A 13,838-nucleotide genomic window follows, 5' to 3' on the forward strand; every position below is an offset into this window, starting at 1 on the left:
GGCCCTGTTTCTTTTACTGCCAACCCCCCTGGCCCCTCGTCTTCCACCTACTTCCCGCTCTATTATGCCTTCTCCTTTTTTGCTCTCTTCTATGGCCCTTTGAAAAGGAATGCAGGCCCAGCTAAGCCTCATGAAGGAAATCTACCAACAAAAGATGCATTCCTCACTTGTGGGAGGTGCTGTGAGACGAGTAAGAAGGGCTGAAGGGGTGATTGGGTTGTTGAGTTGGGAAGCACCAGAGGCGTAGCCAGGATTGTCTAGCAAATGGGGCCTGAAGCCGATGTAGTTGGGACCACTGCACCGACAAACATATCTGTAAATGCCAACACAGAGCTGCTGAGTGGGCATTTACAGGTTTTGGGTGGGCCTTGGAAATTCAAAGGAAGGCAACATGGAAATTCAGTTTCCTGCTCTCAGAGGAAGGAGTGTCGACAGCCCAATGGGTTAATGCACCTACTGCAGCCTCCTATGTGTAGCCTGCAGGCGACACATTCAGTTGCTGGTGAGATGCTGATACAGATGTGCTTGCTATGCAGGGGCCGGTGGTCACTTCACAGCGCCTCGAGAAGGTGTCCTGTTTGAGTCGCAGTGCAAATATCTTATCAACCATGACCCGTAGATTACACTTTTTCCCCTCGTTTTTTCCAGTCAGTTGGGGCCAGAGAGACAAGCTTTTGTATGGGTGTTACCAAGGCCAGAGTGCAGGAAACAAAGGCACAACTGTCAGTAGGAATGCAGGTATCGAAGGGACATTAGCTGTTGGCTGATCGTGCAGGGCAATGCATACCCATTTTCAATAAAAAAAACATGTTTTTTAAAAACATGCCGCACACTGGATTAGAACTCAGGTCTCCAGCCTGCCAGGACCAAGCACTTACCGCTTGAGCCACTGGTGGCTGCGCTTCTGAGAACAGCTTTTGGCCCTATTTATCTTTCGTCTGCATGCCCCTGTCAGCATACCCATTTGCATTGTGAAACATGTTCACTGCAGAAAATGGGGATAGAACATCTGGCCCCCCACTCCACCAAATACCAGCTAACTGCAATGCCTAGAGGTTAAGTGCTTGCGTTACAGCGCAGGGGGCCTGGGTTCGAGTCCTGCTTTCCGCACATAAATGGATTAGTTGTGTAATCTCATTGTACACCTTCTAAAAGGTTCAGTGGTTATGAAAAGAGTTCCTTGGTAAAGGGGGGTGGGAGGCGGGACTGAGGAAGTGCAGGTTAAAGGAGGAGGTGGGGCAGGTTAAAGGGGGCGGTAGGGAGGCGGGACTGAGGAAGTGCAGGTTAAAGGAGGAGGAGGTGGGGCAGGTTAAAGGGGGCGGTAGGGCAGGATAAATGGGTCCCTGTGGGGCTGGGTAGGTCTAGAAGGACATGGTGCAGGTTCTCGGGTAAAGGGAGGGTGCAGGAAAGCAGAGAGGCGGGACTGGGGAGACGAGGACGTACAGGGTAAAAGGGAAGCAGAAGTGCAGGGTAAATTAAGGGGGTGTGGGGTCCATTCCACACCTTCCACTGGGCACCCTTTTTCCCCTCCTCAATGCCTCCTTTCCCCACATTAGGACCCTCCTTTACACACCCATCCCTCCACAACGCTGGGCCCTCTTCCCCACCGTTCCTAGGGCCAACTTATTCTCTCTCTCCCTCCCCAGGGCCCACTTTATCCTACCTCCCCACATGCCCCTCTGGACGTACCCCCGCTCCCCCTCCCCTCCCCTAGCTCCTCTCCACAGGGACCCTTTCATCCAGCCCTACCTTCCCCCTTTAGCCTGGCCCGCCGCCCCTTCCTTTTTTACCCTGCACCGTCCCGCATCTCTGCTTTTCTCCACCACGGAACTCTTTTCATAGCCACTGAATCTTTTAGAAGGAGTTACCCACAACTGTACATGGAGATTACCTAACTACTTAGCTTATGTGCCGAAAGCAGGACTCGAACCCAGGCCCCCCAGCGCTGCAAAGGAAGCACTTAACCTCTAGGCCACTGCAGTTAGCTGGTATTCGGTGGAGCGGGGGGCCAGATGTTCTATCCTCGTTGGTTTCAGTGAACACGTTTCACAATGCAAAGGGGTATGCCCACAGGGGCATGCAGGAGAAAGATATATACGCCCAAAACCTACTCTCAGAAGCACAGCCCCAGTGGCTCAAGTGGTAGGTGCTGGGTCTCCCAATGCTGGAGCCCTGAGTTCTAATACAATGTCCGGTATGTCCTGGGGATTTAAAAAAAAAAAAACGTTTTTTATTGAAAATGGGGATGCATTGCCCTGCGCAATCAGCCAACAGCTAACGCCCCTTCAATACCTGCGTTCCCCTAACAGTTGTGCCTTTCTTTTCTGCACTCTGGCCTTGGTAACACCCATACACAAGCTTGCCTCTCTGGCCCCAACTGACTGGAAAAAAACGAGGGGAAAAGGTGTAATCTACGGGTCATGGTTGATACCATAATTGCACTGGGACTCAAACAGGACACCTTCTCGTGGTGCTGTGAGGTGACCCACCGGCCCCTGCATAGCAAGCAAACCTGTATCAGCATCTCACCAGCAACGGAATGTGTCGCCTGCAGGCTACGCACAGGAGGCTGCAGTAGGTGCATTAACCCATTGGGCTGTCCACCCTCCTTCCTCTGGGAGCAGGAAACTGAATTTCCATGTTGCCTTTCTTTGGCACATTAGATCTAGCTTTCACCCCAATTCAGAGGATGTTTTGCTTCACAGAGAGATGATAATCATTGTGAGGTGTGAGCGACTAATAGCTAAGCAGGTCAGTTAAATCTTTGACTTTGTCATTGGGGTGTATTGATATGCGCAGTGCAGTCTTTTGCCCTGTGTTACTGCATGCTTTCATATTGCTGCTTGTTCATGATTCTTAAATGTAAACCTGGAGGGAAACGGGCAGAGGTCTGCGCCCTGCGTCCTCCACGCGTCCCTAACGCTCCCAAACGCGACCACGCGACCACAGCCCATACGGGCACAGCCCTATGTCCTATGCAGCCCCTCTGGTGCAGCCACCCACACAACTTAGGGTTAGGATCTGTGCTCTTGCACGTAGGCCTGGCCACCTAAGCCCCAGAAAGTGTCACAGCCTGCTTTGTAAACCTTAGTGACGTGGCCTAGGTGAAGATGATCTTGATGGAATACTCATGCCTTTTTCCTCCCAGAAGCCACCTGGGAGCATAGTAAAATGAAGGGGTGTTCCTACTCTGCTGCCCTCTGTTTACCCTTTGCCTAAGTGACATTAGTTCTGGGCTCTCCAGGCAAATGTATCCATCCGGGAGAGAGCTAGGAATAGGACGTCTCTTTCGGCAGGCACAGTGGGGAAGACTCAGAGAGCTGCATGCCTGAGACATCTTTCCTTGTCCCTCACTCATTGTTGTGTTCCCTAACTTCTAACTCTCTGCCAGGCCAGGCCCTGTTTCTTTTACTGCCAACCCCCCTGGCCCCTCGTCTTCCACCTACTTCCCGCTCTATTATGCCTTCTCCTTTTTTGCTCTCTTCTATGGCCCTTTGAAAAGGAATGCAGGCCCAGCTAAGCCTCATGAAGGAAATCTACCAACAAAAGATGCATTCCTCACTTGTGGGAGGTGCTGTGAGACGAGTAAGAAGGGCTGAAGGGGTGATTGGGTTGTTGAGTTGGGAAGCACCAGAGGCGTAGCCAGGATTGTCTAGCAAATGGGGCCTGAAGCCGATGTAGTTGGGACCACTGCACCGACAAACATATCTGTAAATGCCAACACAGAGCTGCTGAGTGGGCATTTACAGGTTTTGGGTGGGCCTTGGAAATTCAAAGGAAGGCAACATGGAAATTCAGTTTCCTGCTCTCAGAGGAAGGAGTGTCGACAGCCCAATGGGTTAATGCACCTACTGCAGCCTCCTATGTGTAGCCTGCAGGCGACACATTCAGTTGCTGGTGAGATGCTGATACAGATGTGCTTGCTATGCAGGGGCCGGTGGTCACTTCACAGCGCCTCGAGAAGGTGTCCTGTTTGAGTCGCAGTGCAAATATCTTATCAACCATGACCCGTAGATTACACTTTTTCCCCTCGTTTTTTCCAGTCAGTTGGGGCCAGAGAGACAAGCTTTTGTATGGGTGTTACCAAGGCCAGAGTGCAGGAAACAAAGGCACAACTGTCAGTAGGAATGCAGGTATCGAAGGGACATTAGCTGTTGGCTGATCGTGCAGGGCAATGCATACCCATTTTCAATAAAAAAAACATGTTTTTTAAAAACATGCCGCACACTGGATTAGAACTCAGGTCTCCAGCCTGCCAGGACCAAGCACTTACCGCTTGAGCCACTGGTGGCTGCGCTTCTGAGAGCAGCTTTTGGGCCTATTTATCTTTCGTCTGCATGCCCCTGTCAGCATACCCATTTGCATTGTGAAACATGTTCACTGCAGAAAATGGGGATAGAACATCTGGCCCCCCACTCCACCAAATACCAGCTAACTGCAATGGCCTAGAGGTTAAGTGCTTGCGTTACAGCGCAGGGGGCCTGGGTTCGAGTCCTGCTTTCTGCACATAAATGGATTAGTTGTGTAATCTCATTGTACACCTTCTAAAAGGTTCAGTGGTTATGAAAAGAGTTCCTTGGTAAAGGGGGGTGGGAGGCGGGACTGAGGAAGTGCAGGTTAAAGGAGGAGGAGGAGGTGGGGCAGGTTAAAGGGGGCGGTAGGGCAGGATAAATGGGTCCCTGTGGGGCTGGGTAGGTCTAGAAGGACATGGTGCAGGTTCTCGGGTAAAGGGAGGGTGCAGGAAAGCAGAGAGGTGGGACTGGGGAGACGAGGACGTACAGGGTTAAAGGAAAGCAGAGAGGCAGTGCAGGGTAAATTAAGGGGGTGTGGGGTACATTCCACACCTTCCACTGGGCACCCTTTTCCCCTCCTCAGTGCCTCCTTTCCCCACATTAGGACCCTCCTTTACACACCCATCCCTCCACAACGCTGGGCCCTCTTCCCCACCGTTCCTAGGGCCAACTTATTCTCTCTCTCCCTCCCAGGGCCTACTTTATCCTACATCCCCACATGCCCCTCTGGGCCTACCCCACCTCCCCTCCCCTCCCCTCATCCAGCACCTGCTCCTCTCCACAGGGACCCTTTCATCCAGCCCTACCTTCCCCCTTTAGCCTGGCCCGCCGCCCCTTCCATGTTTACCCTGCACCGTCCCGCATCTCTGCTTTTCTCCACCACGGAACTCTTTTCATAGCCACTGAATCTTTTAGAAGGAGTGTGGTTACCCACAACTGTACATGGAGATTACCTAACTACTTAGCTTATGTGCCGAAAGCAGGACTCGAACCCAGGCCCCCCAGCGCTGCAAAGGAAGCACTTAACCTCTAGGCCACTGCAGTTAGCTGGTATTCGGTGGAGCGGGGGGCCAGATGTTCTATCCTCGTTGGTTTCAGTGAACACGTTTCACAATGCAAAGGGGTATGCCCACAGGGGCATGCAGGAGAAAGATATATACGCCCAAAACCTACTCTCAGAAGCACAGCCCCAGTGGCTCAAGTGGTAGGTGCTGGGTCTCCCAATGCTGGAGCCCTGAGTTCTAATACAATGTCCGGTATGTCCTGGGGATTTAAAAAAAAAAAAACGTTTTTTATTGAAAATGGGGATGCATTGCCCTGCGCAATCAGCCAACAGCTAACGCCCCTTCAATACCTGCGTTCCCCTAACAGTTGTGCCTTTCTTTTCTGCACTCTGGCCTTGGAAACACCCATACACAAGCTTGCCTCTCTGGCCCCAACTGACTGGAAAAAAACGAGGGGAAAAGGTGTAATCTACGGGTCATGGTTGATACCATAATTGCACTGGGACTCAAACAGGACACCTTCTCGTGGTGCTGTGAGGTGACCCACCGGCCCCTGCATAGCAAGCAAACCTGTATCAGCATCTCACCAGCAACGGAATGTGTCGCCTGCAGGCTACGCACAGGAGGCTGCAGTAGGTGCATTAACCCATTGGGCTGTCCACCCTCCTTCCTCTGGGAGCAGGAAACTGAATTTCCATGTTGCCTTTCTTTGGCACATTAGATCTAGCTTTCACCCCAATTCAGAGGATGTTTTGCTTCACAGAGAGATGATAATCATTGTGAGGTGTGAGCGACTAATAGCTAAGCAGGTCAGTTAAATCTTTGACTTTGTCATTGGGGTGTATTGATATGCGCAGTGCAGTCTTTTGCCCTGTGTTACTGCATGCTTTCATATTGCTGCTTGTTCATGATTCTTAAATGTAAACCTGGAGGGAAACGGGCAGAGGTCTGCGCCCTGCGTCCTCCACGCGTCCCTAACGCTCCCAAACGCGACCACGCGACCACAGCCCATACGGGCACAGCCCTATGTCCTATGCAGCCCCTCTGGTGCAGCCACCCACACAACTTAGGGTTAGGATCTGTGCTCTTGCACGTAGGCCTGGCCACCTAAGCCCCAGAAAGTGTCACAGCCTGCTTTGTAAACCTTAGTGACGTGGCCTAGGTGAAGATGATCTTGATGGAATACTCATGCCTTTTTCCTCCCAGAAGCCACCTGGGAGCATAGTAAAATGAAGGGGTGTTCCTACTCTGCTGCCCTCTGTTTACCCTTTGCCTAAGTGACATTAGTTCTGGGCTCTCCAGGCAAATGTATCCATCCGGGAGAGAGCTAGGAATAGGACGTCTCTTTCGGCAGGCACAGTGGGGAAGACTCAGAGAGCTGCATGCCTGAGACATCTTTCCTTGTCCCTCACTCATTGTTGTGTTCCCTAACTTCTAACTCTCTGCCAGGCCAGGCCCTGTTTCTTTTACTGCCAACCCCCCTGGCCCCTCGTCTTCCACCTACTTCCCGCTCTATTATGCCTTCTCCTTTTTTGCTCTCTTCTATGGCCCTTTGAAAAGGAATGCAGGCCCAGCTAAGCCTCATGAAGGAAATCTACCAACAAAAGATGCATTCCTCACTTGTGGGAGGTGCTGTGAGACGAGTAAGAAGGGCTGAAGGGGTGATTGGGTTGTTGAGTTGGGAAGCACCAGAGGCGTAGCCAGGATTGTCTAGCAAATGGGGCCTGAAGCCGATGTAGTTGGGACCACTGCACCGACAAACATATCTGTAAATGCCAACACAGAGCTGCTGAGTGGGCATTTACAGGTTTTGGGTGGGCCTTGGAAATTCAAAGGAAGGCAACATGGAAATTCAGTTTCCTGCTCTCAGAGGAAGGAGTGTCGACAGCCCAATGGGTTAATGCACCTACTGCAGCCTCCTATGTGTAGCCTGCAGGCGACACATTCAGTTGCTGGTGAGATGCTGATACAGATGTGCTTGCTATGCAGGGGCCGGTGGTCACTTCACAGCGCCTCGAGAAGGTGTCCTGTTTGAGTCGCAGTGCAAATATCTTATCAACCATGACCCGTAGATTACACTTTTTCCCCTCGTTTTTTCCAGTCAGTTGGGGCCAGAGAGACAAGCTTTTGTATGGGTGTTACCAAGGCCAGAGTGCAGGAAACAAAGGCACAACTGTCAGTAGGAATGCAGGTATCGAAGGGACATTAGCTGTTGGCTGATCGTGCAGGGCAATGCATACCCATTTTCAATAAAAAAAACATGTTTTTTAAAAACATGCCGCACACTGGATTAGAACTCAGGTCTCCAGCCTGCCAGGACCAAGCACTTACCGCTTGAGCCACTGGTGGCTGCGCTTCTGAGAGCAGCTTTTGGGCCTATTTATCTTTCGTCTGCATGCCCCTGTCAGCATACCCATTTGCATTGTGAAACATGTTCACTGCAGAAAATGGGGATAGAACATCTGGCCCCCCACTCCACCAAATACCAGCTAACTGCAATGGCCTAGAGGTTAAGTGCTTGCGTTACAGCGCAGGGGGCCTGGGTTCGAGTCCTGCTTTCTGCACATAAATGGATTAGTTGTGTAATCTCATTGTACACCTTCTAAAAGGTTCAGTGGTTATGAAAAGAGTTCCTTGGTAAAGGGGGGTGGGAGGCGGGACTGAGGAAGTGCAGGTTAAAGGAGGAGGAGGAGGTGGGGCAGGTTAAAGGGGGCAGTAGGGAGGCGGGACTGAGGAAGTGCAGGTTAAAGGAGGAGGAGGAGGTGGGGCAGGTTAAAGGGGGCGGTAGGGCAGGATAAATGGGTCCCTGTGGGGCTGGGTAGGTCTAGAAGGACATGGTGCAGGTTCTCGGGTAAAGGGAGGGTGCAGGAAAGCAGAGAGGTGGGACTGGGGAGACGAGGACGTACAGGGTTAAAGGAAAGCAGAGAGGCAGTGCAGGGTAAATTAAGGGGGTGTGGGGTACATTCCACACCTTCCACTGGGCACCCTTTTCCCCTCCTCAGTGCCTCCTTTCCCCACATTAGGACCCTCCTTTACACACCCATCCCTCCACAACGCTGGGCCCTCTTCCCCACCGTTCCTAGGGCCAACTTATTCTCTCTCTCCCTCCCAGGGCCTACTTTATCCTACATCCCCACATGCCCCTCTGGGCCTACCCCACCTCCCCTCCCCTCCCCTCCCCTCATCCAGCACCTGCTCCTCTCCACAGGGACCCTTTCATCCAGCCCTACCTTCCCCCTTTAGCCTGGCCCGCCGCCCCTTCCATGTTTACCCTGCACCGTCCCGCATCTCTGCTTTTCTCCACCACGGAACTCTTTTCATAGCCACTGAATCTTTTAGAAGGAGTGTGGTTACCCACAACTGTACATGGAGATTACCTAACTACTTAGCTTATGTGCCGAAAGCAGGACTCGAACCCAGGCCCCCCAGCGCTGCAAAGGAAGCACTTAACCTCTAGGCCACTGCAGTTAGCTGGTATTCGGTGGAGCGGGGGGCCAGATGTTCTATCCTCGTTGGTTTCAGTGAACACGTTTCACAATGCAAAGGGGTATGCCCACAGGGGCATGCAGGAGAAAGATATATACGCCCAAAACCTACTCTCAGAAGCACAGCCCCAGTGGCTCAAGTGGTAGGTGCTGGGTCTCCCAATGCTGGAGCCCTGAGTTCTAATACAATGTCCGGTATGTCCTGGGGATTTAAAAAAAAAAAAACGTTTTTTATTGAAAATGGGGATGCATTGCCCTGCGCAATCAGCCAACAGCTAACGCCCCTTCAATACCTGCGTTCCCCTAACAGTTGTGCCTTTCTTTTCTGCACTCTGGCCTTGGAAACACCCATACACAAGCTTGCCTCTCTGGCCCCAACTGACTGGAAAAAAACGAGGGGAAAAGGTGTAATCTACGGGTCATGGTTGATACCATAATTGCACTGGGACTCAAACAGGACACCTTCTCGTGGTGCTGTGAGGTGACCCACCGGCCCCTGCATAGCAAGCAAACCTGTATCAGCATCTCACCAGCAACGGAATGTGTCGCCTGCAGGCTACGCACAGGAGGCTGCAGTAGGTGCATTAACCCATTGGGCTGTCCACCCTCCTTCCTCTGGGAGCAGGAAACTGAATTTCCATGTTGCCTTTCTTTGGCACATTAGATCTAGCTTTCACCCCAATTCAGAGGATGTTTTGCTTCACAGAGAGATGATAATCATTGTGAGGTGTGAGCGACTAATAGCTAAGCAGGTCAGTTAAATCTTTGACTTTGTCATTGGGGTGTATTGATATGCGCAGTGCAGTCTTTTGCCCTTTTTTTCTGCATGCTTTCATATTGCTGCTTGTTCATGATTCTTAAATGTAAACCTGGAGGGAAACGGGCAGAGGTCTGCGCCCTGCGTCCTCCACGCGTCCCTAACGCTCCCAAACGCGACCACAGCCCATACGGGCACAGCCCTATGTCCTATGCAGCCCCTCTGGTGCAGCCACCCACACAACTTAGGGTTAGGATCTGTGCTCTTGCACGTAGGCCTGGCCACCTAAGCCCCAGAAAGTGTCACAGCCTGCTTTGTAAACCTTAGTGACGTGGCCTAGGTGAAGATGATCTTGATGGAATACTCATGCCTTTTTCCTCCCAGAAGCCACCTGGGAGCATAGTAAAATGAAGGGGTGTTCCTACTCTGCTGCCCTCTGTTTACCCTTTGCCTAAGTGACATTAGTTCTGGGCTCTCCAGGCAAATGTATCCATCCGGGAGAGAGCTAGGAATAGGACGTCTCTTTCGGCAGGCACAGTGGGGAAGACTCAGAGAGCTGCATGCCTGAGACATCTTTCCTTGTCCCTCACTCATTGTTGTGTTCCCTAACTTCTAACTCTCTGCCAGGCCAGGCCCTGTTTCTTTTACTGCCAACCCCCCTGGCCCCTCGTCTTCCACCTACTTCCCGCTCTATTATGCCTTCTCCTTTTTTGCTCTCTTCTATGGCCCTTTGAAAAGGAATGCAGGCCCAGCTAAGCCTCATGAAGGAAATCTACCAACAAAAGATGCATTCCTCACTTGTGGGAGGTGCTGTGAGACGAGTAAGAAGGGCTGAAGGGGTGATTGGGTTGTTGAGTTGGGAAGCACCAGAGGCGTAGCCAGGATTGTCTAGCAAATGGGGCCTGAAGCCGATGTAGTTGGGACCACTGCACCGACAAACATATCTGTAAATGCCAACACAGAGCTGCTGAGTGGGCATTTACAGGTTTTGGGTGGGCCTTGGAAATTCAAAGGAAGGCAACATGGAAATTCAGTTTCCTGCTCTCAGAGGAAGGAGTGTCGACAGCCCAATGGGTTAATGCACCTACTGCAGCCTCCTATGTGTAGCCTGCAGGCGACACATTCAGTTGCTGGTGAGATGCTGATACAGATGTGCTTGCTATGCAGGGGCCGGTGGTCACTTCACAGCGCCTCGAGAAGGTGTCCTGTTTGAGTCGCAGTGCAAATATCTTATCAACCATGACCCGTAGATTACACTTTTTCCCCTCGTTTTTTCCAGTCAGTTGGGGCCAGAGAGACAAGCTTTTGTATGGGTGTTACCAAGGCCAGAGTGCAGGAAACAAAGGCACAACTGTCAGTAGGAATGCAGGTATCGAAGGGACATTAGCTGTTGGCTGATCGTGCAGGGCAATGCATACCCATTTTCAATAAAAAAAACATGTTTTTTAAAAACATGCCGCACACTGGATTAGAACTCAGGTCTCCAGCCTGCCAGGACCAAGCACTTACCGCTTGAGCCACTGGTGGCTGCGCTTCTGAGAACAGCTTTTGGCCCTATTTATCTTTCGTCTGCATGCCCCTGTCAGCATACCCATTTGCATTGTGAAACATGTTCACTGCAGAAAATGGGGATAGAACATCTGGCCCCCCACTCCACCAAATACCAGCTAACTGCAATGGCCTAGAGGTTAAGTGCTTGCGTTACAGCGCAGGGGGCCTGGGTTCGAGTCCTGCTTTCCGCACATAAATGGATTAGTTGTGTAATCTCATTGTACACCTTCTAAAAGGTTCAGTGGTTATGAAAAGAGTTCCTTGGTAAAGGGGGGTGGGAGGCGGGACTGAGGAAGTGCAGGTTAAAGGAGGAGGAGGAGGTGGGGCAGGTTAAAGGGGGCGGTAGGGAGGCGGGACTGAGGAAGTGCAGGTTAAAGGAGGAGGAGGAGGTGGGGCAGGTTAAAGGGGGCGGTAGGGCAGGATAAATGGGTCCCTGTGGGGCTGGGTAGGTCTAGAAGGACATGGTGCAGGTTCTCGGGTAAAGGGAGGGTGCAGGAAAGCAGAGAGGCGGGACTGGGGAGACGAGGACGTACAGGGTAAAAGGGAAGCAGAAGTGCAGGGTAAATTAAGGGGGTGTGGGGTCCATTCCACACCTTCCACTGGGCACCCTTTTTCCCCTCCTCAATGCCTCCTTTCCCCACATTAGGACCCTCCTTTACACACCCATCCCTCCACAACGCTGGGCCCTCTTCCCCACCGTTCCTAGGGCCAACTTATTCTCTCTCTCCCTCCCCAGGGCCCACTTTATCCTACCTCCCCACATGCCCCTCTGGACGTACCCCCGCTCCCCCTCCCCTCCCCTAGCTCCTCTCCACAGGGACCCTTTCATCCAGCCCTACCTTCCCCCTTTAGCCTGGCCCGCCGCCCCTTCCTTTTTTACCCTGCACCGTCCCGCATCTCTGCTTTTCTCCACCACGGAACTCTTTTCATAGCCACTGAATCTTTTAGAAGGAGTTACCCACAACTGTACATGGAGATTACCTAACTACTTAGCTTATGTGCCGAAAGCAGGACTCGAACCCAGGCCCCCCAGCGCTGCAAAGGAAGCACTTAACCTCTAGGCCACTGCAGTTAGCTGGTATTCGGTGGAGCGGGGGGCCAGATGTTCTATCCTCGTTGGTTTCAGTGAACACGTTTCACAATGCAAAGGGGTATGCCCACAGGGGCATGCAGGAGAAAGATATATACGCCCAAAACCTACTCTCAGAAGCACAGCCCCAGTGGCTCAAGTGGTAGGTGCTGGGTCTCCCAATGCTGGAGCCCTGAGTTCTAATACAATGTCCGGTATGTCCTGGGGATTTAAAAAAAAAAAAACGTTTTTTATTGAAAATGGGGATGCATTGCCCTGCGCAATCAGCCAACAGCTAACGCCCCTTCAATACCTGCGTTCCCCTAACAGTTGTGCCTTTCTTTTCTGCACTCTGGCCTTGGAAACACCCATACACAAGCTTGCCTCTCTGGCCCCAACTGACTGGAAAAAAACGAGGGGAAAAGGTGTAATCTACGGGTCATGGTTGATACCATAATTGCACTGGGACTCAAACAGGACACCTTCTCGTGGTGCTGTGAGGTGACCCACCGGCCCCTGCATAGCAAGCAAACCTGTATCAGCATCTCACCAGCAACGGAATGTGTCGCCTGCAGGCTACGCACAGGAGGCTGCAGTAGGTGCATTAACCCATTGGGCTGTCCACCCTCCTTCCTCTGGGAGCAGGAAACTGAATTTCCATGTTGCCTTTCTTTGGCACATTAGATCTAGCTTTCACCCCAATTCAGAGGATGTTTTGCTTCACAGAGAGATGATAATCATTGTGAGGTGTGAGCGACTAATAGCTAAGCAGGTCAGTTAAATCTTTGACTTTGTCATTGGGGTGTATTGATATGCGCAGTGCAGTCTTTTGCCCTTTTTTTCTGCATGCTTTCATATTGCTGCTTGTTCATGATTCTTAAATGTAAACCTGGAGGGAAACGGGCAGAGGTCTGCGCCCTGCGTCCTCCACGCGTCCCTAACGCTCCCAAACGCGACCACAGCCCATACGGGCACAGCCCTATGTCCTATGCAGCCCCTCTGGTGCAGCCACCCACACAACTTAGGGTTAGGATCTGTGCTCTTGCACGTAGGCCTGGCCACCTAAGCCCCAGAAAGTGTCACAGCCTGCTTTGTAAACCTTAGTGACGTGGCCTAGGTGAAGATGATCTTGATGGAATACTCATGCCTTTTTCCTCCCAGAAGCCACCTGGGAGCATAGTAAAATGAAGGGGTGTTCCTACTCTGCTGCCCTCTGTTTACCCTTTGCCTAAGTGACATTAGTTCTGGGCTCTCCAGGCAAATGTATCCATCCGGGAGAGAGCTAGGAATAGGACGTCTCTTTCGGCAGGCACAGTGGGGAAGACTCAGAGAGCTGCATGCCTGAGACATCTTTCCTTGTCCCTCACTCATTGTTGTGTTCCCTAACTTCTAACTCTCTGCCAGGCCAGGCCCTGTTTCTTTTACTGCCAACCCCCCTGGCCCCTCGTCTTCCACCTACTTCCCGCTCTATTATGCCTTCTCCTTTTTTGCTCTCTTCTATGGCCCTTTGAAAAGGAATGCAGGCCCAGCTAAGCCTCATGAAGGAAATCTACCAACAAAAGATGCATTCCTCACTTGTGGGAGGTGCTGTGAGACGAGTAAGAAGGGCTGAAGGGGTGATTGGGTTGTTGAGTTGGGAAGCACCAGAGGCGTAGCCAGGATTGTCTAGCAAATGGGGCC

This window comes from Ambystoma mexicanum, chromosome 2p (assembly GCF_040938575.1).
Source record: "Ambystoma mexicanum isolate Mex_15411 chromosome 2p, UKY_AmexF1_1, whole genome shotgun sequence".
Classification (NCBI taxonomy): domain Eukaryota; kingdom Metazoa; phylum Chordata; class Amphibia; order Caudata; family Ambystomatidae; genus Ambystoma; species Ambystoma mexicanum.